Genomic DNA, 23,279 nt, shown 5'->3' with positions numbered 1-23,279 from the left:
CAATATATCATTTTTCATTTTTTCTTCTAAGGTACTTGTTTTTATATTTAAAATGTATATATTAATGATATTGACTTTATATCCAGTCTGTCAATTTCTGCCTTTTAATTAGGTTGTTAATGTCATTTACATTTAATATCATTATTAATATCATTGTATTTTAAATCTAGCATATTATTTTTTCTATTTAACACTTTTTTTTACCAATTTTTCTCCTTTTTATCATACTTTTTGTACTAATTGATGATTTTTTAAAGTTTCCATTTATCCTATTTTGAATAGCTATAACTTTGTTTTATTATCATTTTTAGTAGTAGTACTAGAGATTATAATATTTTTCTGAATTTATTATAACCTACCATGAGTGAACATATCCCTTCTCATATAATGTACTAACCTTACAAGAGTATCTTTCAATTTATCCCCATTTTTTGTCCTGTTGTTGTCATGCAGTTTATTTCTACATATTATTATCCCACAATATATAATGTTTTGTGTTAAACAGTCAATTGTCTCTTAAAGAAATTAAATGAAAAAATGTCTTATATTTACCAATGTAGGTACCATTTCCAGCACTTCTCATGCCTTCGTGTAGATTTGATTTTCTATCTGCTGTCACTTTTCCTTCATTCTTAAGAACTTTCTTTAATGTTCCTTTTAGTGCAGGTCTGCTGGTGATGAATTCTCTTAGATTTTGCTTATTGGAAAATGTTTTCATTTTGTGCTTATTTTTGAAAGATATTTTGTTTGGATATAGAATTCTAGGTTGACAGCTTTTCCTTTCAGCACTTTAAAGGTATTGTTTCTCTGTTTTCTAGCATTCTTTGTTTCAGTGTCAGTGTTAATGTGTGCTCTGAGTGCCTCAGAGTGTGTGTGTGTGTGTGTGTGTGTGTGTATTTTTAAACGTGTCCTAATTGTGAGTCATAGAGCCTCTTGATTCTGTGGGTTGATAGCTTTCTTTAGTTTTGGAAAACTCTCATCTAGTATTACTTCAAATATTGCTTCTTTAAAATTCTATTTCCTATCCTTCTGAAACTATAAATTCCTATAAACTAGACCTTTTTCAAACTGCCCATATATCTCTTGCACTGTGTCATTAATTTCCATCTCCATCTCTTTTCCTCTCTCTGCTTCGTTCTATATATTTTACAGATCTGACTTCTAATTTATGATTCCCCTTTTTTGCTTCTAGTTAATAGTTAATATGTTGTGAAACCATCCATTGAGTTAACTTCAGCTACTGTATTTTTCAGCTCTCAAATTTTTAATTAATGACTTTCTACATTCCAAATCAATTTATTCATCTTTTCATCTATATTCTTGATTATATAAATCATATCTGATTTTTTAAAAAGGCCATGTTAGATAATTCCAAATAACTACTAGTAGATTATTAATAGTTGTGTCTCTATTGACTTAAATTTTTTTTTGAGTTATTTAGTCCTGTTTCCTGAAATACATTTTAATTTAGAACTGACATTAGACATATTTTTAAAATAAAAAAATGGTAAAAAGGTTTTGGGTGTATTATTTTCCTCCACTGATTTTTCTTTTCTTTCTGGAAAACTATGACTAAATCACTTTTATTCAACCACAGATTGAAATGATCTCAGGGTAGATTTCAGGCATTGCAAGGACTGGTTTCTTTATAGGTTGTCTTAAGTTTAGTTCTTCATGGGCCTCAGTTGAAAGTGTAAGGTTTCCTTGCTAGATCTGAACTCTAATTTTTGTTTTTAGGGCCATGAAACTGTTGAAACTATGCTTATAATTTTAGTCTCTGAGCAGTCACGTTTTCCTGGTTCCCTGTGTTATGGTCTCATTTTGGAAGTGTGTGTACCTTAAGATTCAGCAAATGCTTTGAAGGGAAGGTTAAACTTACTTCTGGGATCTTGGCCCCTCAATTCTAGCTACCTTGATAGCCATGGACTCAAATTGTTGGACATAACTATCTTTATGGACTTCCATTTTCTGCTCAGCATCTCTGCTCCCCACTGAGAAAATGTCCCACAGGGAAAAAGCAGTGATGAATACTGGGCCTCAATGTGTTTCTCTTCTTTCTGAATTCTTATACTCTCAGGTTTTATCTGTTTTGGTTGTCCTCTTATGCCTTCAAATGGCTGGATTTATTTTAGGCATTTATCCGGGTTTTTAGTTATTATTTTTGGCAGAATTGGTCTAAAACAAGGTATTTTGTCATAGCCAGAACCAGAAGTCACCACTTATTTTTGTCAAAAAAATACACTTGGGTCTCTACTGTGCATGCATATGTAATTATATACCCCCTTTCAAAGATGGACAGTACATTTTCCTATCCTTATTTTACCTGCTACCACTGGTTTTAATTGGTGTAAGATAATTTTACCTAGTTAATTGTTGTTAATTTTACATATTAAGAACCTTCTCTTTCAAGAATTATTTATGACACTTTCATTCCATTTTGTAACCATATTTACCACAGTTATTTAGAATAAATTATGTGCTTAAATGCTTTCAGTTGCTCATTACCAGTTCTTCCACATCATGGCTTTGCTATTTATGAGTTTTAAATTTTGATTCATTTTTTTTTCAGCTGGCTGAAGTAGATCTTGGAGTAATTTTTCAGGAAGAATGCATGAGTCAAATACTTTGTGAGTTCTTGCATAACTGAGATTATTGGTCTGTTGACTTCATATATGAACCACACTTTTCAAGTATTCAATCATTTACCTAAAAAAATCAAACACTGAACCTGAGCAAAGTACTGTGCTAGATGTTAGAAATACAGCAGTATGCAAAATGTGCAGGTTGATGCTTTCATGGATTTTACACTCTAGTGAGAAAAACAGACATTAACAGCTGATTCCATAATTAATTACTAGTGATCATGGTGACAAAGGAGATTAACAGAGTTCTAGTCAGGAGAGGAAAAAGGGACCAGGAAAAGCTTCTCTAGGGTAACAGTGAAATGAAGACTCAGGAAATGAACTGAGGGACTTAGAGGGCTTTATTTGGGAGGGGATGATAAATTCTAGGCAGAGAAAACAGCATATGCAAGAACTTGTGATGGATGGAATAGGGGATAAAAGCAATGTAGTTGGTGTGCAGTGTATGGAAGAGGATGGTGTGACGTGTGTCTAATAGAATGGGCAAAAGCAGATGACAGAGGATCGAACCCTCATTGTGGTTTTTATGCCAGGCAAACTCACTAAAGGGAACTGAGCAGAGATGTGGCATGTTCCATCCTGACTTTTTATTGAAATCACACTTTGCTCTGTAGAATGATTCAGAAAGGTTTGATGAGGGGATGAAGATGGACTGATCGGGAGGCTATTTGCTATTGTAAAGTCTTCAATAAGAGGTGATAGTGGCTTGAATCAGTCTGGTGGCTGTGACACCTGTCAGAGGTAGAACTATTTCAGACAATGATGCAGATATCTTTCACCCACCCAACATCAAGTCTATTGGCAAAGTCTGACTGCTGTGCCTTTGAAATATGTCCAACCCAATCCATCTTTTCCTCTTTCGCCTTAGCCCAAGTCCCCATCATCTCTTGTCTGGCTCATTGTGGTAGTATCCTGGCTGCTCTTCCTGGATTTACTTTTGGTCCCCTTCACAGAATGGCCCTATTAAAACATAAGTCAGATTAGGTCATTCTTCTCAAACTCTCCGACAATTTCCTATTTCACTTAGACTGAATGAAAGCCAAAATTCTAATAATGACCTGCTAGGACAAACACGATCTGGCCTTATTATTTCTCATATCTCTTGCCACTCTCTGTTTTGCTAATTCTAGTCCAGCTACATTACCGCCTTGTCATTCCCTCACCATGCCCAGGTCTTTGCACTTGCTGTTCCCTTTGTGAGGAAGACTCTTCCCCTACATCATTGCACCTCTCCCCCCTTTACATTATTCCCAGACCTACTCAAATGTCTCAGCTTAACAGACCTTCTCCCTGACAATCTTGTAAGAACCTCTGCTCTCTTGCCAATCTGTTATCCTCTTACCCTACCTATCTTCCTTCATAACATTGACATGTTGAATAGCTTTGTATTTATTTATATATTGTCTGTTTCCTTCTGGAATGTGAGTGTCTTGAGAGCAGATATATTGTTATGTTCATTGTTACATAATCAGAAGTTTCTATAATGTGAATGACTTGGTTGAATGTGGCAGTGAGGAAACAGATGATGCCAAGATTGCTCGCAAGTTTCTGGCTTAGACAGTAGGGTAACTGGGAACACCAGTCACTGAGAACAGGAAATTGGAGGAAGAGGAATTTGGGAGAGATCATGAGTTCAGTACTGAACATGTTGAGTTTAACATGTTCAGTGAGTTCTGGCTGGCATGGCTCAGTGATTGAGCATTGACCTATGAACCAGGAGGTAGCAGTTCGATTCCCGGTCAGGGCACATGCCCATGTGGGGCGTGCAGGAGGCAGCCGATCAGTGATTCCCTCTCATCATTGATATTTCTATCTCTCTCTCCCTTTCTCTTCCTCTCTGAAATCAATAAAAATATATTTAAAAAACAACTACACATCAATGAGGATGTCTAGTAGCCAGTTGGACACATGGGCTTGTAAAATGATACATGCAGTATTTGGTTGTCTTAGTCCTAAGGTGACCAACTCAATTGTTTGCTTGGGACTATGCCTGATTTTAGCACCAAAAGTTCCACATCCTAGAAAACCCCTTGGTCCTGGAAAAACCAGGCCAGTTAGTCAGCTTGTAGCTGGTCATTGAAGTCTTGGGCATAAATGCCATCAAGGTGAGAACTTGCAGTGAGGAAAGATGCAGCTCACACAAGTCCTGAGGAGCTCCAGTGACAAAAACAGGGTGAGCACGCCCCCTCTCTCATTGGCTGTGGGCTACCTATAGGCTGGGAGGCGTCATGCATGGTAGCTGCCCATTCATATTTGTTATGAGTGAAAAATAATGTTTAAAGGTTGGATAAGCAAGGTACAAAAAGGACTGAAAGATTTAGGAGTAAAGGAGAGTTTAAAATGAAAGCTTTAAACATTGTGTCACTTCTGTCCTCTGCTCAAAACGCTTCAAAGGTTTTCTCTCTCAGGTAAAAATTCAAAACCCCACATCACCTCTGTTTCCTCTGCTCCAGCCACATCCGTCTCCTTAAACTTGCTAGGGCTTTTATTCATCTTTGCCTATTAGGCTCTTTCCTTGATATTTGAAATGTGGGTAGAAGATGAAACTGGAATCAAGAAGAATATTTTTTTCAATTTTTTTTTACCTCCTGCCCGCCCCCTCTTCTTTTGTATTATAAAAGTTTTTCTCATTTTAGCCATACTGGTGGATATGTAATGGTATCTCATTATGGTCTTAATCTGCACCTTTATGATGAGTAATAATGTCTTTTAGTCATTTGGACACCCTCTTTGTGAAATACTTCTTTCAGGCTTTTTGTCTATTGTTCTATTGGATGGTCTATCTTATTGTTTTGTAGAACTTCTTTACATATTCTGGGTACTAATCTTTTGTTAGATATATATTGTAAGTACCTCTTCCTACTCTGTGGCTTACCCTTTCCCCTCTTAGTGATGTGTTTGATGAATTCTTAATTTAAAAGTGTTCCAGTGTATCAGTCTTCTTCTTCATGGTTTGTGCTTTACTGCTACAACAATGTTTTTCTATGCAAGGTCATGAATATATTTTCCTGGTTTTTTTTTTAGAAGCGTTATTGTTTAATTTTCTCATTTAGATCTACACCATCTGGAAATTCTTCCCACACTATACTATAATGCCACTTTTCTTATGTCAAGTGGCCATATGTGTGTGGGTTTATTTCTAGATTTTACTATTCTGTTTCATTGATTTCTTTGCCTATCTTAGGGCTAAATATCGCACTCCCTTAACTACATTAGCTTTATAATAAGTCTTGCTATCTGGTTGTGTTCTGCCTTCAAGTCATTCTGAAATTGTGCTATTGAGAGTGTGCATGGTAACTACCCATCCAGCTGCCTCTGAAATCAGATGTAAGCCAAGGGGATGTGGCACAGGGCACCAAAGGGTCTGCTCAACCTGTGTTGATCCCATTGCCTCTAGTATGAAATACAAACTGATTACCAAGGTCCACATGCTTGTCCTGCCGATGCCCCCAATCTCATCTCTCCATTCTCCCAACTCACTATATTGCAGTAGGTTTTTCTGTTCCTTTGAAAACAGACATTCCAGGCTTGTTTCCATCTCTTAGAACCTTTTCACTTGCCATTCTTTCTCTTTGGCTGTCCCTTCTCCATACCATCACCAGACTAGATTCATCTCATTATTTAGATACCAGCTCAAATGTCCCTTTCACAGAGATTCCTCTAGTCACCTTCCCTAATTAAATTTTCCTTCTCCCTCCTGCCCTTGCCCACACTCTATCGCATTGCCTTGCACAATTATAAGACCTACCAATATCTGAAATAACATATTTGTTTAATTGTTTATTTAGCATATTACCACTAAAATGTAACTTCCATTGGCTGTGGGATCTTGGCAGTCTTTTGCATTATTGCTGGATTTTAGCTACTAGAATTCTGTTTGGCACATAGAAAGTACTCAATAAATATTGGTGAAAGGATTTAGCTTTTCTTGAACTCTTGAGTCTCTATATCTTCTTAAGACACAGTTTTCTTCCTCTTCTCAGTGATTCTTTGGAGGTATTTGAAAGCAGCAATTACTTTTCTCTGGAATGTTCTCTTCTTAAAATTAAATTTCTTTAGTTGCTTTCACTTTTTATATATCCATGAATGATATCTCTGGCTTAGCTGTTTGCTTTATCATACAATTAGTTCATCATCAGTTTGGTCAGACCTGTGCCTTCTCTTTATGAACCAATTCCTACCACATGCATGCAAATACACTTTGGCTTGTCCAGTGACTCAGAAAGTATTTGTTGAATGAAAGGTTGAATAGAAAGTGCTACAAGCGGAGAACCCCTGGGTAGTTGGGCCTTGGAGGTTGAAAGAATGGAGCATGGCTTACTTGGCCAGATTTATTACTCTCCCTTTCACTGCATCCTGTCGCCCACACTCCCAGAGCCTTTGTAAATCACTTGATGTTATTCCTTCACTTACACATTTTTTATGACTGTCCTTTTAGGACCACATAAATCAGATGTCAAATCAGGTTATTAGCAGGGGCTATTTTTTTCTCTCCTGTCAACAACTTGAGATTTTAATTCACTTTGGACTTTTCTATTTCTATTTGTAACCCTTCTCTGGGATGTTGGGTGATGGAAGAAAGGTTTGTTCTGAATTAAAATTGGGGGAGTTAGACCAGATATCAGACAAGAAATTTATAGTCTTGTAGCAATAAGAATGATAGAAAAAGGAACTTTCCACCTCTGTCACTCACCTTAATCCATGGGTTAAGCAGGAGGCTTTTCTTATTAGCTAAGGAAAAAATGAAGGATTTTTCTGCAAACCCATGGAATTGGAGAAACATTAACTTTAGAGATTAAAAGTTATTCTATCATTCAAACCATATTTGAGAGAACTGATGAGGAAATGTCAAGAGAAGTTAATCTCTGGGCTCTCTAATCTGCCGAATAGTTCCATATAACTGGTAATTCATTTTAATATCTGGTAAACTGAGATCCCTTACATATTCTTATTTTTTTAAACAGTGCTGGCAAGTTTTTTAAAAAATCAACTAAATAAAAAAGCTTTATTTGTATTGTGTACGCTATTACAGATGTCTCTCCCCCCCCCCCCCCCCCTCACTTTTTATATATGATGATATGCACGGGTTTTAGTTGTACCATTTGATGAGCTTTGACATACACATATGTTTATCCCCAACAAGTTAATAAACCCATTATGTATTAACATAAATAACACATTTTTAAGAAAAACAATCTATTTCCAAAACAAACAAAATATATTGGCATTGTTTCACATTTTTTTAAAATTTCTTTGGTGTCTCGCTTAATAGAAGATGGCAGGATTTTTGTATCTGTTTCTGTATTCTGTTATGATATCACACACCATGCCTCTGGAGAACTACACTGTACACTCAAGAGACAATGTGAAGGAAAAAACAAATACAAATAACATCAAAGTATGATTATGAAAATACCTCATGGGCTCAGTGACCTGCTGGGAGTCCCTGGATAGCACTTTGAGATGCACATTTGAGAGCAATCATGTCAGCTCTGACAACAGACAGTTTTACTCCTCCCTGTTTTATATTTATGTTATTACTAGAGGCCCGGTGCACGAATTTGTGCACAGGTGGGGTCCCTCGGCCTGGCTGGCAATCGGGGCTGATGAGGGGGACCAGCCGGAGGGAGGGGCCATGGGAGGTTGGCCAGCCAGGGTTGGGACCACAGGTCAACTGGCCATGGGGAGGGACTGCGGGAAGTTGACTGGCTGGGGGGAGGGACTGAAGGAGGTTGGCCAGCTCCCCCAATCAGGACCAATGGGGAGGGCACCCAACCACAGGAGGTTGGCTGTGCACTGACCACCAGGGGGCAGCTTCTGCATTGAGCGTCTGCCCTCTGGTGGTCAGTGCATGTAATAGCAACAAGTCAACCAATCATTTAGTCAGTTCAGTCACTTAGGCTTTCATATATAGAGATTTTTCCTGTCCTTCTCTGCCAGCTAAGACCTCCACTAGAATGTGTAACAGAAATAATGAGAGCAGACGTCATTGCCTTATTCCCAAATTTTAGAGAAAGCTTTTAGTATGTTACCATTTCCTGTGATTTCAGGAGTTTTGTACATGCTCTTTAACAGATTGAGAAAGTTTCCTGTGTTACAGTATTCTGAGGATTTTTGTTTCTTTTGTTTTACCATGAATCAACTTCACATTTGTGGGATAAACCCCATTTTTTAAATACTTTTATATATTGCTGGATTCAATTTGCTAGTAGTTTTTAGAGCATTTTTGCACCAATATTTATAAGATTTATTGGCCCCTAATTTTCTTATAATATTTCTGTCAGGTTTTGTTATCATCGTCTGTGTTGACCTCATACATTGTGTTGGGAAGCACTCCTCCTCCTGTGTTTTCTAAATGAATTTGGTTAGATCGCTATTGTTTCTCATTTAAGTGTTTTGATAGAATTCACCAGGGAACCATCTGGGTCTGGCTCTATGTGAAAGCTTTTGATTACAAAGTTAAGTTCTTTAATAGTTTTAGGCTGTTCAGCTTTTTAATTTTTATTTCTGGGGGGCAGTTTTGGTAAATTATGCTTTTCAAAAATTTAGTTATGCTCTTCTATGAATGTTGTTGATTATGTGTTTCTCCTATTAACCTTTTAATACCTATCATTTCTGCAATAATATCCACTTTTGAATCCCTAACATTGTTAATTTGTGTTTTCTCCATTTTTTAATCTTATTCAGTTTTGAAGGAATTTGTTAATACTTATAATATTTTCTGAGAAGTTTAGGCTTTCATAATAGTCTCATTGTTTTTCTATCACATTGATTTCTGCTCTTATCTGTATTTTTTATTATGAGGTCTAATTTGCTTGCTTTCTTATTCTTTTTAATTCAAAAACTTAATTGATTTCAAATCTTTTTTTCTACTATAAGCATTTTAGATACATACTGTACATTTATCTCTATGATTACTTTACGTTCTATACATTTTATTTTCATTATCATTAATTGTAAAGTAGCTTTTGTCCCCTTTTAATGGCTTCTTTGACCTATGGATTATTTTGAAGTGTGTCATTTAAACTCCAAATATTTGGGGATTAAAAAAAAATATCTTATTGCTATAGTTTTCTAATTCAAAACAGTTGTGGTCAGAGAATATATTCTGTGAGACTTTGGTCTTTTGATGAAAGCATATGGTGTATCAGATGAGCATTTTATATGCACTCAAAAATAATATGTATTCTCCAGAGATATTGCTTAATTTTAAAATTTAAGTATGCATGTTAAAAATTTACAGGTAACCATTAAAATTCAAAATAGATTGTATACCAAAAAAACACATAAAACTTGATAATTCAATAGAAAGCAAGAACAGAAAAATAAAACAAAATAATAAAATGATTGATAAATAGGAATGACACCATAATAGAATGAAAATAATAACCTCAACCACTCACATGAACAGACATTAAATAAACACATAAACAAATAACACATGGGTCATAAAATAAATGTAATAAGAATTAGAAAATATTTGGAGCTAAATGTTGTTACATGTCATTTGTGGGATGCAGCTGAATATTGCATAAACAAAGCCAAAATAAAATTTATAATAAATTAAAAACTTTACTGACAAGGAAGAAAACAAGAAAAGAAGGCATAAATTTAAAATGCCATGAATGAAAAAGCAGACCTAAGAAAACAGAGATGTTAATACTTTGGTGGGACTCTCTGCTGTCTTCCTGTTTATTATTTTAGGTAAAATTCAGCAGGAAACCTTGAAGTCTAGGCAAGGATTGTGATATTTTAACTGTTGTGCAAATATTCTGAAGCCTTTGTTTCATGGTTTCCAATGACTCCATTGGAACAAGCTAATTGATAATGGACACAGTTACTATGAGAATCTGTTGTTTCATTTCTGGTATATGGGTGGCATAGTCACACAGGTGAGCGGAACCGGTACTGACTTTATGCAAATCAAGAGGAACTCCTCTGTCTGGACACATGGTTGATGAGTGGCTGTGTCTTTGTGAGAAATACAATGTGCAGCGTCCTCCAGGTGGCTGCGGCCCTGCATCGGTGCACACTGGGATCTCAGTCCTCACCTGCCTCTCAGGTGGGCACCTCAGTGTCAGAGCAATATGCACAGGCCGGTGGGACCCTTGACACCATCATAATCCAGGACTTTTCCTGGATTATAAGTGTGACCTTCTATTTAAGATCCTCCTCTCGGTAGTCCTTCGATATGAATGACTTATGGTATGGTCCTCAGATGATGTCTGAAGACAACCAGATATGGAAGAAGGAAATAAAATGGCAAAAGTGGAAAAGATAAGGCCCTTCCTCCTGTTTCTCTGCTGGAGAGTATTCTGATGGGACTGTGCTTCTTCCTCATTCCCCTGGGCTTTCTCCATTGTAGAGTCTGGAAGCCAGTGGCCAGCATCTGCATGTCTTTGCTTGAGGATTTCCTTGGTGATGAGGGCCCCTTGTGCACATGTGGCCAGAGGGCTGGAGAGTGAATGGCCCTACTCCAGCAGTCCTTCGCCAGTGAGTGACAAAGTGAGAATTAGTGTCAAAGTAGCCCAGTGGGCTGGCCTCTTAGGTGGGATAGCTCTGCAGTAGGTCTTCTGCCCTGCCTCCCAGGGTCCCCCAGCAGGAAATCCAGTCCCCCTCAATGGTAACTCACTTGGTACCATACTTTTTCTTGGCCTCTTCCATTCCTTGTCTCCCCTCCTTTTTTATTGGTGTTTTCTAGAAGAACCTTCTGTATTAGTTTCCTCAGGCTGCCATAACAAAATACCACAGACTGGGAAGCTTAAACATTAGAAATTTACTTTCTCACAGTTCTAGAGGCTGGAAGTCGAGGTATTGGCCAGGTTGGTTTCTCCTGAAGTCTCTCCTTGACTTGCAGATGGCTGCTTTCTCCCTGTATCCTCACCTGGTCTTTCCTCACGGGAACATATATAGGGCCTCCCTGTGTGTCCTAATCTCTTCTTGTAAGGGCTCCAGTCAGATTGGATTAGGGCGGGGGGGGGGGGGGGGCAACCCCTGGCACGTGTGCCAAACATGGCACGCCAGTAACTTTTGCTGGCACGCAAAACCCTCTCTTATAATCTTCCATTTACAATTTTTTTCTTAATATCGACTTTTTTATTTTTCAGATAAATTCAGTGTAGGTGCATCTTAGATAAATAATTTTACATAACAAGTTATCTTAAAGACCATAGACATGGATTGACGAGAGAGGGGAAGAGCAATTTCTATGCCTCTGCCTTATCTCTCCCTGCCTTCCTAGATCCGACCAGTGTTTTGGTTTCATCCACATATGCTTGTGAATCTTTGTTCTCAGTGATGAATTTTGTTAAGTCTCATAATAGGAGTAGCCTGACGGATGAAAGTAGTAGCTCGTGCATATCTTTGAAGGTCATGAAATAAGAACCTGATGTAAAATCTCTGTCATCAGTGATGCGGCAGCAAAAGTCCCACTGATAATATCAAACAGAGTCATAAAGTTTTCTGTCGGACTATCAGTGTACATGTATACATTAAAAAAATAAATGTATTTTTCATCATCATATACTGTGTTTTTGTCGCTCAAGTGAATTTTATTATTTCTTCAAGGTTCTTCACATACGTACACCTTAAGAGATATCAAGTAGGCATAACATGTTCTCAAAAAATTAGGGTTGGCACGCAGAAGAATTTTGAGTCAGAGATTTTGCTGGTTTTGGCACGCACTCACCAAAAGGTTGCCCACCCCTGGATTAGGGTCTACCTTAATGGCTTTATTTGATCTTAATCATCTCTTTAAAGGCCTTGTCTCTGATTACAGTCACATTTTGAGGTGCTGGGAGTTAGGGCTTCCACATAGGAATGTTAGGGGAACACAATTCAGCTCATAATAGCCAGCCTAATAAGCTACTTGTTCCTGAGTGTTTGTCCCAAAATACAAAAGCAGATGAAATAGCCACTCTGAATCAGTGATTATGGAAGAACCTTTAGATCAGAGGGGAAGGGGGAGGAGGCTCCGCACCCTGCTGGCAAAAGCAAGGCCTAGGAAGAAAGCCCACGTTGAAAATGGCTCATAATTTTTTTATCCTAAAGAAGGCTGGGTGAGAGGAGAATTCACCAGCTTTACATGCAGAGATAATGTTAAATATTGCTCATCGTCCTAACATAATTCCACCACAGTAGTTCTCACAAGATATGTGCTGGGGAAAGATCACCACCTGGTTTAGGTTTAGCATAATATATATTTCCAGTCAAAATATACCCTCAACAAAGCAGGATAATTCAAAACTTCTTCAGCGAGGTTCTTTGGAGGTGAGCAACAGATGACACAATAAGTATCAGTGTCCCTGTACCTGGTTAATACGTTTAAAATTGCAGTGGGCTCAATAAATAAATAAAGTTGGGACTCGGAGAATCCAGTGGAACCCTGAGCAAATCCACACAAATGGCAGAAATATGCAAAGAAAGCCCAAAGGAGGCTAGAATTCTGGAGCCAGAGGGCCGTAGTTGGACAGCAGGCAGGTGAGCAGAGTTGGTGGCTACGGCTATGGCTGCTCTGGTGCCCCTTCTGTCTCATGGGACCCGGACCTCATCTTCCACATATAATGTCACTCTGAGTCCTGGAGACCAAGCTGAGAGGTGCCATCCTTGCAATCAATGAGCTCATTACTCTGGGCAATGGTTTCTTCTCCCTTCAGCTCCTTTGCAGATTTCATTTGCATTCCCCAGACCTGTTTTCATTTCCATCAGCCTGGCCTGGCAGTTGAAGAGGGCTGGAGCTGGAGCTGCCTCATAGCCAAGTTACCCCCCCACGATATTGCTTCTGGTTGGGCCTGTTTGGGCTTGCTTTGGCAGCACAATCCCGAGTGTCATTCAGGCAATTAAATAAGGTATTTTATTTTATTCAAGGGGGCTGTATCATGCCTATTTCAGGAGCTATTTGATGGGAACTGGGGCAAAAAAAAATTGTCCCTTGAAAATGGCATCCCATCTGTAGCCTGAAGCGAAAGGATCACAGAATTAGCTTTTCTTTAACACTATTATATTCTTTCAATAGGGTGTAAAGTTTTAGGAGATGAACTTTCATGCTCCGTGTCACGAGAGCAGATTGGTTTTGCATGTGTGACAGAGCAGGCCCAGAGACTCCAGCCATGGGGGGATGGGGCAGACACACAGAATGCTTAAGTGAGTCAGATGTCTTTCCAAGGCCTGCATCTGCTTAAAAACTTTCACTGGATTCTCCATGTCTGCTTTTCCCTAACTTGTTCACTTTCCTTTAACTACAGAGTAACTTTGAACAACTGTTGTCTAGAAGTCTAGTTCTTTATGACAATGTAAGTGGAACTATGAGTTCATGTGTGTTGAATGCCAACTCCTAATGTGGGCCTTTCCAAGTCATTTTGTCTTTTCTTGCTTTGACTCTCCTTAGAAATGAATCTTCTTGCCCTGGCTAAGTGTCGTCCACAGGGAGACTGAGGTCCCAGACCTCCCTGTGTTCAAATTCACCGAGAGTGATCTCCAAGTTCATGGTTCCAGTGAGTACAAGGTCATGACTGGAACATAAAAGTGATTTATATTGCGTCCTTTGCTCCTCTCTGCCCTTCATTTTTCCTAGGACACTAAATTAATTTTTAGACAAAAATTTAAGGGGTTTTGATATGAAAGTTGCCTGAAACATGGAAAAAGCCACAGCATCTAGAATCATATTTGCTAAACCTTCTAAAAAATGGAAGACTATATAATATTTTATTCATAACTATAAAAATTTTCTCACAAAAACAAATACCAGATTTAAAAAACACACATAACCAAACAAAAAAAATTCCAAGAGTATATAGGGTTAACAACAGCAGTAAGTCATCAAATTAGCTATCAGAACAACAAAGATGGCCCAACTGGCATGGCTCGGTGGTTGAGCATTGACCTATGAATCAGGAGGTCACTGTTCCATTCCCAGTAAGGGCACAAGCCCGGTTTCGTGCTCAGTCCCCATTGGGGAGTGTGCAGGAGGCAGACAATCAATGATTCCCTCTCATCGTTGATGTTTCTATCTCTCTCCCCCTCTCCCTTTCTCTGTGAAATCAATAAAAATATATTTAACAAAAAAGAATGACAAAACATTCTTAAAAACAGAAATTCTGGTACTATTTGAAATCACCTAGTTATCATAAACAAAAATCATAACTATGATTGTCCAGCATTTACTGTAGAGAAAAATATAGGATTATTTCCCTCATATATATAAACTCCTAGTCTAAAATATGCAACAATACATATAAAAAAAAATGTTATTCACCTTCTTCTATCTACCCATGTGTTCTCTTCAAGGCTTTAGGACCACAGAGACTTTATGCAGACTTAAAGTCCTGAGAAATAACAGACCAACATTCAGCTACCAGAACTCCTTATAGTCCTGGGGTGGAAAATTCTGATTTAAAAAATTCATCTTCCATTCAACTCTCAGTAGATCCAAGCTTTCACCTATTACCTCCTCACAGTCACTAATTATATACTCACAACTGAATTTAGGCCAAAATGAAGTACATGTTACCCGACAGCTGAAGTAGAGTTGGAAGTACCATCATGGACATCTAGTCCTGATGGACTCAGTTCTAGGAAATGTGCTGCCCCATTAAAGGAGGTGGGAGGGCTTCTCTAAGTTCTTATGAGAGCACTGGGACCTCTGAAACCCTTCTCTATCCATGTCTTAGCCACTAGCACAAAATTGGGCTATTCCAACTTGACCGCTGCATATTAGTACTGCCCATAGACCTATGGCCTTCTTTTGCAGCCTCCCTCTTGCCAGCATCCCAGGCAGCAATATTTCTCAATCTTGACTCCTCTGTCTGACACATTCCTCTCAATATTTTCTGAGCTCCAGCTAAATCCCAGCTAATGGATCATGGTCTTCACTGATGGGTAGACCATGGTGGCAGCACTGAGATTATATGGACTGGAATGAGTTACCTGTCCTCTTGGGTGATGTCTCTTTGTCCTTTAGTCCATATGTAAAAACTAGAGGCCATATGCACAAAATTCATGCAAGGGCCTTGGCCCCAGCCCCCGCCCACCTTAGCCGCGGCTGGAGGGCCTCTGCTGCCACTGCCTTGGCCCCCACCCACTTGTCAGGAAGGAAGGATATCCAGAAGAACATCTGGTCTAATTAGCATATCACTCTTTTATTATTATAGATGGGCAGCTGTCATAGGTTGGGTGAAGGACATTGGAAATGATGATAATCACCAGACTGGAAGGAGAGAGGAAACCAATATGTAGATGATGAATTGGATAAGCCACTCTTCCATGGAAAACCCTCCAAAGATATTCCATGGCACTTAGTTAGAAAATCCAAACCCTTTCCATGGCCTGAAAAGGCTACCTGAACTTCCCCTGCTGCCCCCTCCAAACCCATCTACCACTTGCTCTCTTCACTCACTCACCTTCACTTATGCTGCCCTCCTTTTTGCCTCCTAACCACCTTGGTCTGACTCACAGCTCTGAGCTTTCACTATGGTTTGCTCTCTCTGAAATTCACTTCCTCTAAACCCTCTCATCGTTGACTTCCTGTTATTCAGGTCTCCACTCCAGTGTTATGCCTCTTCAAAGAGAACTTTCCTGACCACTCCATTAGATGTTGTCCACCAACTCAGTCACTTCCTAAACCATTACCCTGTCTTATTCTCATCATTGCACTCATACCTCTGAAATGGTTATGTTTATAGTTCAGTACTTATTTAATGTCTGTCTCCTCTACTACAATGTCATCACAACAAAGGCAGGGACTTGTATATCTTGTTAACTCCTGTGGTCCCAGTGCTTAGAACAGTGACTGGGCCATAGAAGTCTCCCAAAACAGACTTCTATGTACCTGGATGGACAAGTCACACTGTTCTAGAAGCACATATGGCTACATTATAAACTGCTGACACCAAAAGGGCAAATCAAATAACCAAATTAGCAGTAAAAATTTCAAGTGGAGCGATGGAAGGTTAGATGTTAGCCAAGGAATGTTGTCCATTGGCAATGAGAATCCAGCCACCTGAATTAGGCTGGGTGGTCTTAATCAGGAAGACTGTTATTAGGCAAGGGAATCAATCAGAACAAAGGAGAAAGAAACAATGTTGAGTTCTGGAATGGTCAAGCCTACCTAGAAGAGAAAAAGGATTGTTGGCGACAAGACAATTGACCAGCAACCAAACCTGAAAGTACTGGTCCCCAAATCTGATGGCAAGTGGCAATGGCTTGAGGGTGAGCAATAAGGAACCTTGTCTTGATTCAGGAAACAGACTTAGTTCTCAACACTGCCAAAATGGATACAGGAGCTGAAGGTGGGGCTGGAGACATCAGGAAACCTCATGCTAGTCAGGAGCTAGAGAGGACAGAGCCACAGCGAGGTGGGAGCTGACAGTTCTCCTAGCAACCAGCCACTGCACGAGTTAATCAGCTCCCTCCCTCCCCAGAGGCGGCTGAAGATGAATAGCTGTGTGCTGCGATTAGTCTTCCTTTTAAACTGTCCTGTGTCTCCATGTTATAGGCAGCACTTTCTGGAGTAAGTAAATCATGCCCAGCATTCATCTCACACATACAGACAAATATGAAATCAACATTTCTCCATGGTAAAAAGGTCCCACTGTTTATCTGCTGCTGGTGGGCATCCTGAATGTCATTCCCTTCCTCTAAGGCAGCGTTTCTCAACCTGTGGGTCGAGACCCCTTTGGCGGTAGAAGGACCCTTTCATAGGGGTCGCCTAAGACCATCCTGCATATCAGATATTTACATTGCGATTCATAACAGTAGCAACATTACAGTTATGAAGTAGCAACGGAAATAATTTTATGGTTGGGTCACAACATGAGGAACTGTATTTAAAGGGCCAGAAGGTTGAGAACCACTGCTCTAAGGGATTACAAGGCTCAGAAGAAGGACTGGCTTCCCTGTCAGGTGCTCTTTTTACACATGGTTAGGGGCAACTGTCCAAGACGAAAACAGCCATTCTAAAATGGGATCAACTATGCAAATTCTGGGTAGTTTTAATTTGCTCAAGTGCAAGACTCCATAGCCATGCCTTCTGTGGAACTTTATTTAGACTTTATAAGAGCAGGATTAGTTGAGGTAGACTAAGTGTGTATTATTAAAAGACTGTACATTCTGGTTGGTGTTGCTCAATGGTGGAGCGCCAACATATGAACCAGGAGATCATGGTTCGATTCCCAGTCAGGGCACATGCCCAGGTGTACAGGAACTTAGCATTTAGACCCTCTTTACTGCACCTCTGATGTTCAGACAATGGAGATGGGCTGGACTGGCTTCTCTTCCCATGAGCAGTGGTCCTGAATGGAGGCATGAAAACAGTGTCATAAAAATTGCACTGTATCTGACCCCAACATGTGGTCCCAAGCCTTCAGTACCTCTGTGTTGCACATGATTATTCAAAGAGTTCCTGGGTGTCTTAAGCAAGACTCACCAGTAAGCCCACTCTTGGTGAGTGTGGCTCTGGCTCTGCATCCCCCTCCTGGTGTCCACGGGGTTCTCTTCTTCTGTATCCTGCAGGGCCCACCATCACACATGGCAGCCAAGGTGGTACCCAGGGCACATGCAAAACTGCTCAGTGTTTTGTTCCCTCCTTTTCTCTTGTACTTAGTGGAGAGTGTTGATAGTAGTAGCAATAATAATTGTGATAATGATGAATTATTGAACACTGGTTAGTTTGTGCCAAGTACTATTCTAAGTGCTTTACACATAATTAATCTGATCTCTATAACAGTCCTACAAGGCATATGCTATTTTACTGAAGGGAACACTGAGAAACAGAGAAGGTAACTTGCCTAAGTCTACTTGTGACACAGTATTCTATAGAGTTTTAGTGAAATAGCTGGGTTTTCTTACATACACACCACACACACAAAAGAAGAGAAAGATACCCTCAGCAACAAATAATTTTTACATCCACGCACACATACATATACATAGATACATATGTAGAGAAATGGTAGAGTATGCACAGTGCTTTTAATGCAACTTTCTCACTTTCTATTTTTGTGGAATAATATTATGTACTGAATATAGATCCTCTCCCATCTTTTAAACAACTGTATGGTACTCCATTGTGTGAAGATACCAAAATGTACTTAATGAATACCTTATTTTGAACATTAATAGAGTTTTCTAGTATTTATATTCTACTAACACTGAAATGAACCTCTTTAGACCTATATCTTTAGACTGTCTTATTAATTCCCTAAGATTAAATTCTAGAAATTGCCTTACTGCATTAAGGGAGTGCATATTTTCAATTTTAATAATATGTTGCCCAACTGCTCTCTAGAAACTTTGTTGAATCAATTTGAATTTACACCAAAGTGTATGAGAATGCCTGTTTAATCATGCCCTAGCCAAATTGGATACTGTCAATATATTTTCATCATTCCCAACTTAATAGGCAAGGAATTATATCTCACTAATGTTTTAACTTATGTTTCTTTAATAGTTAGAGAGGTTCAGAATTTTTTTGATGCTAAAAACATATGTATCTAATTATCTTTGAATTGCTTTACTTTTCTTGGCCGCTTTCTATTGGAATATTCTCTATATTTTACTAATTTGTATGAGTTCTGAAAAGATTAAGAAAACTATAAACCTTTGTAATTTCTCTTGCAAATAATTTTCACAGTTTGTTTTTTAATGTTTAAAATATTTTGGTGGATGACTGGATCAGAATTTATTTTTGGTATTCACAAGTTATGGAATTTTATGTAATCAAACTAATTATTAATCTTTTACTTTTATCCGTTGAATCTATACATTTTAAGTCTTTCAGAACCACAAGATTACATATATAGTTACTTATATATTCTGATATTTTAATGGTTTCTTTTTTCCAATCAAAACTTTGAAACATCTGGAATTTAGTTTTGTATAAATTATGGAATAAGGTTCAAACCTGTTTTTCACAATGCTTGTCTACTTGACCCAATCATATTTTATTGAATGATTCATTTAATAAATAGTTTATTCTTCCCTTAATCTTTTAAACTGACACCTTTAATATATATACCAAATTATTATCCATACTTAACTCAGCTTCTGAATTTTTTTTTTTTTAATTTTATGGATCTGTCTGACTACTTTGCTACCTTATCACAGTGATAATTTAATTTCTAGTAGGGCAAGTCAATCTCATTACTCATTTTTCTTGGTGTTTTCATGACTATTCTAACACAATTATTCTTCTAAATGAACTTTAGAATCATTTGGTCAAGTTCCAAACAAAAATCTCATCAAATTTTAATTGGGATTGCATTAAATTTATAAATTAATTTGGGGAGAAATGGCATTTTTAAAATATTGATGCCTCTAATCCAGAAACATGGATTGTCTCCTGATTTATTAACATCTTTTATGCCCCTAGGTTAAATTTATAATATTTCTCAGGTAGATCTGTCATATTTATTAAGATTAATCCTGGCTATTTTACATTTTTGTTGCTATTGTTAATCTGATTTTTTACATATTTCTAAATAGCTATTTCTATTGTATAGAGAAGCTACTGATTTTTAACTTAATTTAATAATTTAAGATATAAGCATTTTTGTGAAAATTGCCATGAACTTTGGAAAAAAATGTGTCTTATGTTTATAGTGAAAACAATTCTGTTGTAATTCATACAATTTTCCACTTAGATCTTGAAAGCAATTTATTCAACTTATTTTTTTTAATATATTTTATTGATTTTTTACAGAAAGGAAGGGAAAGGGATAGAGAGCTAGAAACATCAATGAGAGAGAAACATCGATCAGCTGCCACCTGCACACCCACCACTGGGGATGTGCCCGCAACCAAGGTACATGCCCTTGACCGGGATCGAACCTGGGACCCTTCAGTCCACAGGCCGACGCTCTATCCACTGAGCCAAACCAGTCAGGGCTCAACTTATTTTTTTACTCATTCACTTCCTAAGTACTTATGCTGTGTAAATTTCATGAGATATATCTTTGAATACCTCATTTGTAATTTCATTAATTCCTTTTTATAATTCCAATAGCTTTAAAAATATTTTAATGCTATGCTATTTAGTAGATTTAAATTAGTAATTATGATAACTTAATTTTATATTGTATAGTCTATTAACATTAAGTAACATTCTACTTCCTTTTTTCCTTTGTATGTCACATAAATTTAATTTGAGTTCTAATAGTACATTTCTGACTTTTTTTTGAATCTCCACAGTATATCTCTACCCCTGTGAACCTCTCCAGATCAACTTAGTTTTAGAACATTACTTATAAACAATATGTAGACAGCTTTGTAATTTTTGCATATTATCATATTTTCTTTTTAAAAAGTTTTCTATTGATTAGGAAACTACTCACTTTATTTTATTCTAATAATGATTACCTATGTTTTCCCCCTTAAAGCATATTGGACTTAATCTATCACAGTGAAACACATAAACATTATCTATTGATTTCCCTATCCTATCCCCACCCATAAACTCTAGTAGCCATGAGGACAGGCACTTAAAAAAAAAAAAGACTTGTAACCAACATTGAAAAATAAAATAATCCCTATCCCTCTCCCATGTTCTGCTCCACAATGGCAACCTCTTTCAACTTTTAAAGCTGATTTTTAAAAAATGTACTCTGTAACTCATGGTAGTATGTTTATACTGTTACTAGAGGCCGGTGCACAAAAATTTGTGCACTGGCGGGGGGCGGTGGGTATCCTTCAGCCCCACTTGTGCCCTCTCACAGTCTGGGACCCCTCGGGAGATAACGACCTGCTGGCTTAGGCCCGCTCCCGTGTGGCAGAGGGCAGGCCCAATCCCTAGGTGCCTGCCCCGCAGCCCCTGGTCGGGCTCAGAGCAGGGCTGATTGGGGAGTTGGGGCGCCGTCCCCTGTCACGCACAGAGCAGGGCGGATCAGGAGGTTGTGATGCCACCCCCAGTCACGCTCAGGGTAGGGCTGATTCAGGGGTTGGAGCGCCTCCCCCTGTCACACTCAAGGCAGGGTCGATGGGGAGGTTGCGGCGCCACCCCCTGTCATGCACAGAGCAGGGCAGATCAGGGGGTTGTGGTGCCACCCCGGTCACATACAGAGCTGGCCAATCAGGGGTTTGGGGTGCTGCCACCTGTCACGCACAGAGCAGGGCCCATCAGGGGGGTTGGGGTTCCGTACCCTGTCACACACAGAGCAGGGCCGATCAGGGGATTGGGGAGCTCCCCCCTGTCACGCACAGAGCAGGGCTGACCAGGGGGTTGGGGAGCTCCCCCCTGTCATGCACAGAGTAGGGCCAATAGGGGAGTTGGGGCAACACCCCCTGTCACACACAGAGCAGGGCGGATCAGGGGTTTGGGGCGCCTTCCCCTGTCACGAACAGAGCAGGGCGAATAGGGAGGTTGTGGCCCCACCCCCTGTCACACAGAGAGCTGCAGGGTGATCAGGGGGTTTGGGCACTGCCCCCTGTCATGCTGCTCCAGGGGCCAGGAGGCCTCACGGCTTCGCTGATCCCAGTGCTAGGAGGCCTAGCTGTTCCATTTGACACCGGGGCAGTGAGGCCTCGCTACTCAGCTGATCCCGGTGCTAGGAGGCCTCGCGGCTCCACTGATCCCAGGTTCGGGAGGCCTCGCGACTCCGCTGATCCCGGTGCTGGGAGGCATATTACCCTTTTACTATATAGGATAGAGGCCTGGTGCACGGGTGGGGGCTGGCTGGTTTGCCCTGAAGGGTGTCCCAGATCAGGGTGGGGGTCCCGCTTGGGTGCCTGGCCAGCCTGGATGAGGGGATGATGGCTGTTTTCAGGCTGGCAGGTGACTGAAGCTCCCAACCTCTCTTTTTTTTCTTTTTTCTTTTTTATTCTGGGATTTATTTACCTTCTATGGCTGTCACTGGAGCTGAGAGCCGGCTTTAGCTCTGAGGCTCGGCTCCAGCTCTGAGACCTTGGCTGCTGAAAGCAGGTTTCTGGGCTTTGTTTACCTTCTGTATTTGAAACTTTGTTGCGACTCCAGCTCTGAGATCCCAGCTGGCTGAAAGCAGGTTTCTGGGTTTTGTTTAGCTTCTATATTTGCAACATAGTTTCTTAGAGTGCAAGCTCAGAGGCCTGCAGTGGCAGGCGGGGAACCTTGTCTTCCTCCTTCACTGGAGCAAGCAAGCCTCCTGTTTGCTTCAGTTGCCTGGCTGCCAGCCGCCATCTTGGTTGGCAGTTAATTTGCATATCTCACTGATTAGCCAATGGGAAGGGTAGCGAAGTTACGGTTAATTACCATGTTTGTCTAGTATTAGATAGGATATGAATTCTCAATAGAATTCAACCAGTCCTTGTTTTAGACTCTTCTGAGCACTGTCAACCCAACTCCCATAAGTATCTGGGGCTAATGATTCCCGAGAGTGCAGAGGGCTCTGTGGTGTGAATTGTGTTCCTCCTAGGGTCTCTGCTGGCAGCTTAGGATGGTGCTTTCCTCAGTCAGCTGTACAGTTACACTTATCCATTTGCTTCTCAACTTCCAAATTTTGTTGCCACCATTTCCCTCACTATTTTTCTTTGCCATTTTCAATTTTTTGTCTTTAAATGTTGCCTCTCATTTTAGTGAAGTTTCAAGAGGAAGTAAAACTAAAGGCATGAGTTCAATCTGCCATTTTTTTTTTTTAAGTCAGAAGTCTCAGATATGTTTTTAGTTCTTGAAAT

The sequence above is a fragment of the Myotis yumanensis genome, unplaced genomic scaffold (genome assembly GCF_028538775.1).
Source record: "Myotis yumanensis isolate MYYU_CA2020_CCGP unplaced genomic scaffold, mMyoYum1.0.hap1 SCAF_10, whole genome shotgun sequence".
Taxonomy (NCBI): domain Eukaryota; kingdom Metazoa; phylum Chordata; class Mammalia; order Chiroptera; family Vespertilionidae; genus Myotis; species Myotis yumanensis.
Note: the sequence above shows the minus strand (reverse complement) of the source record.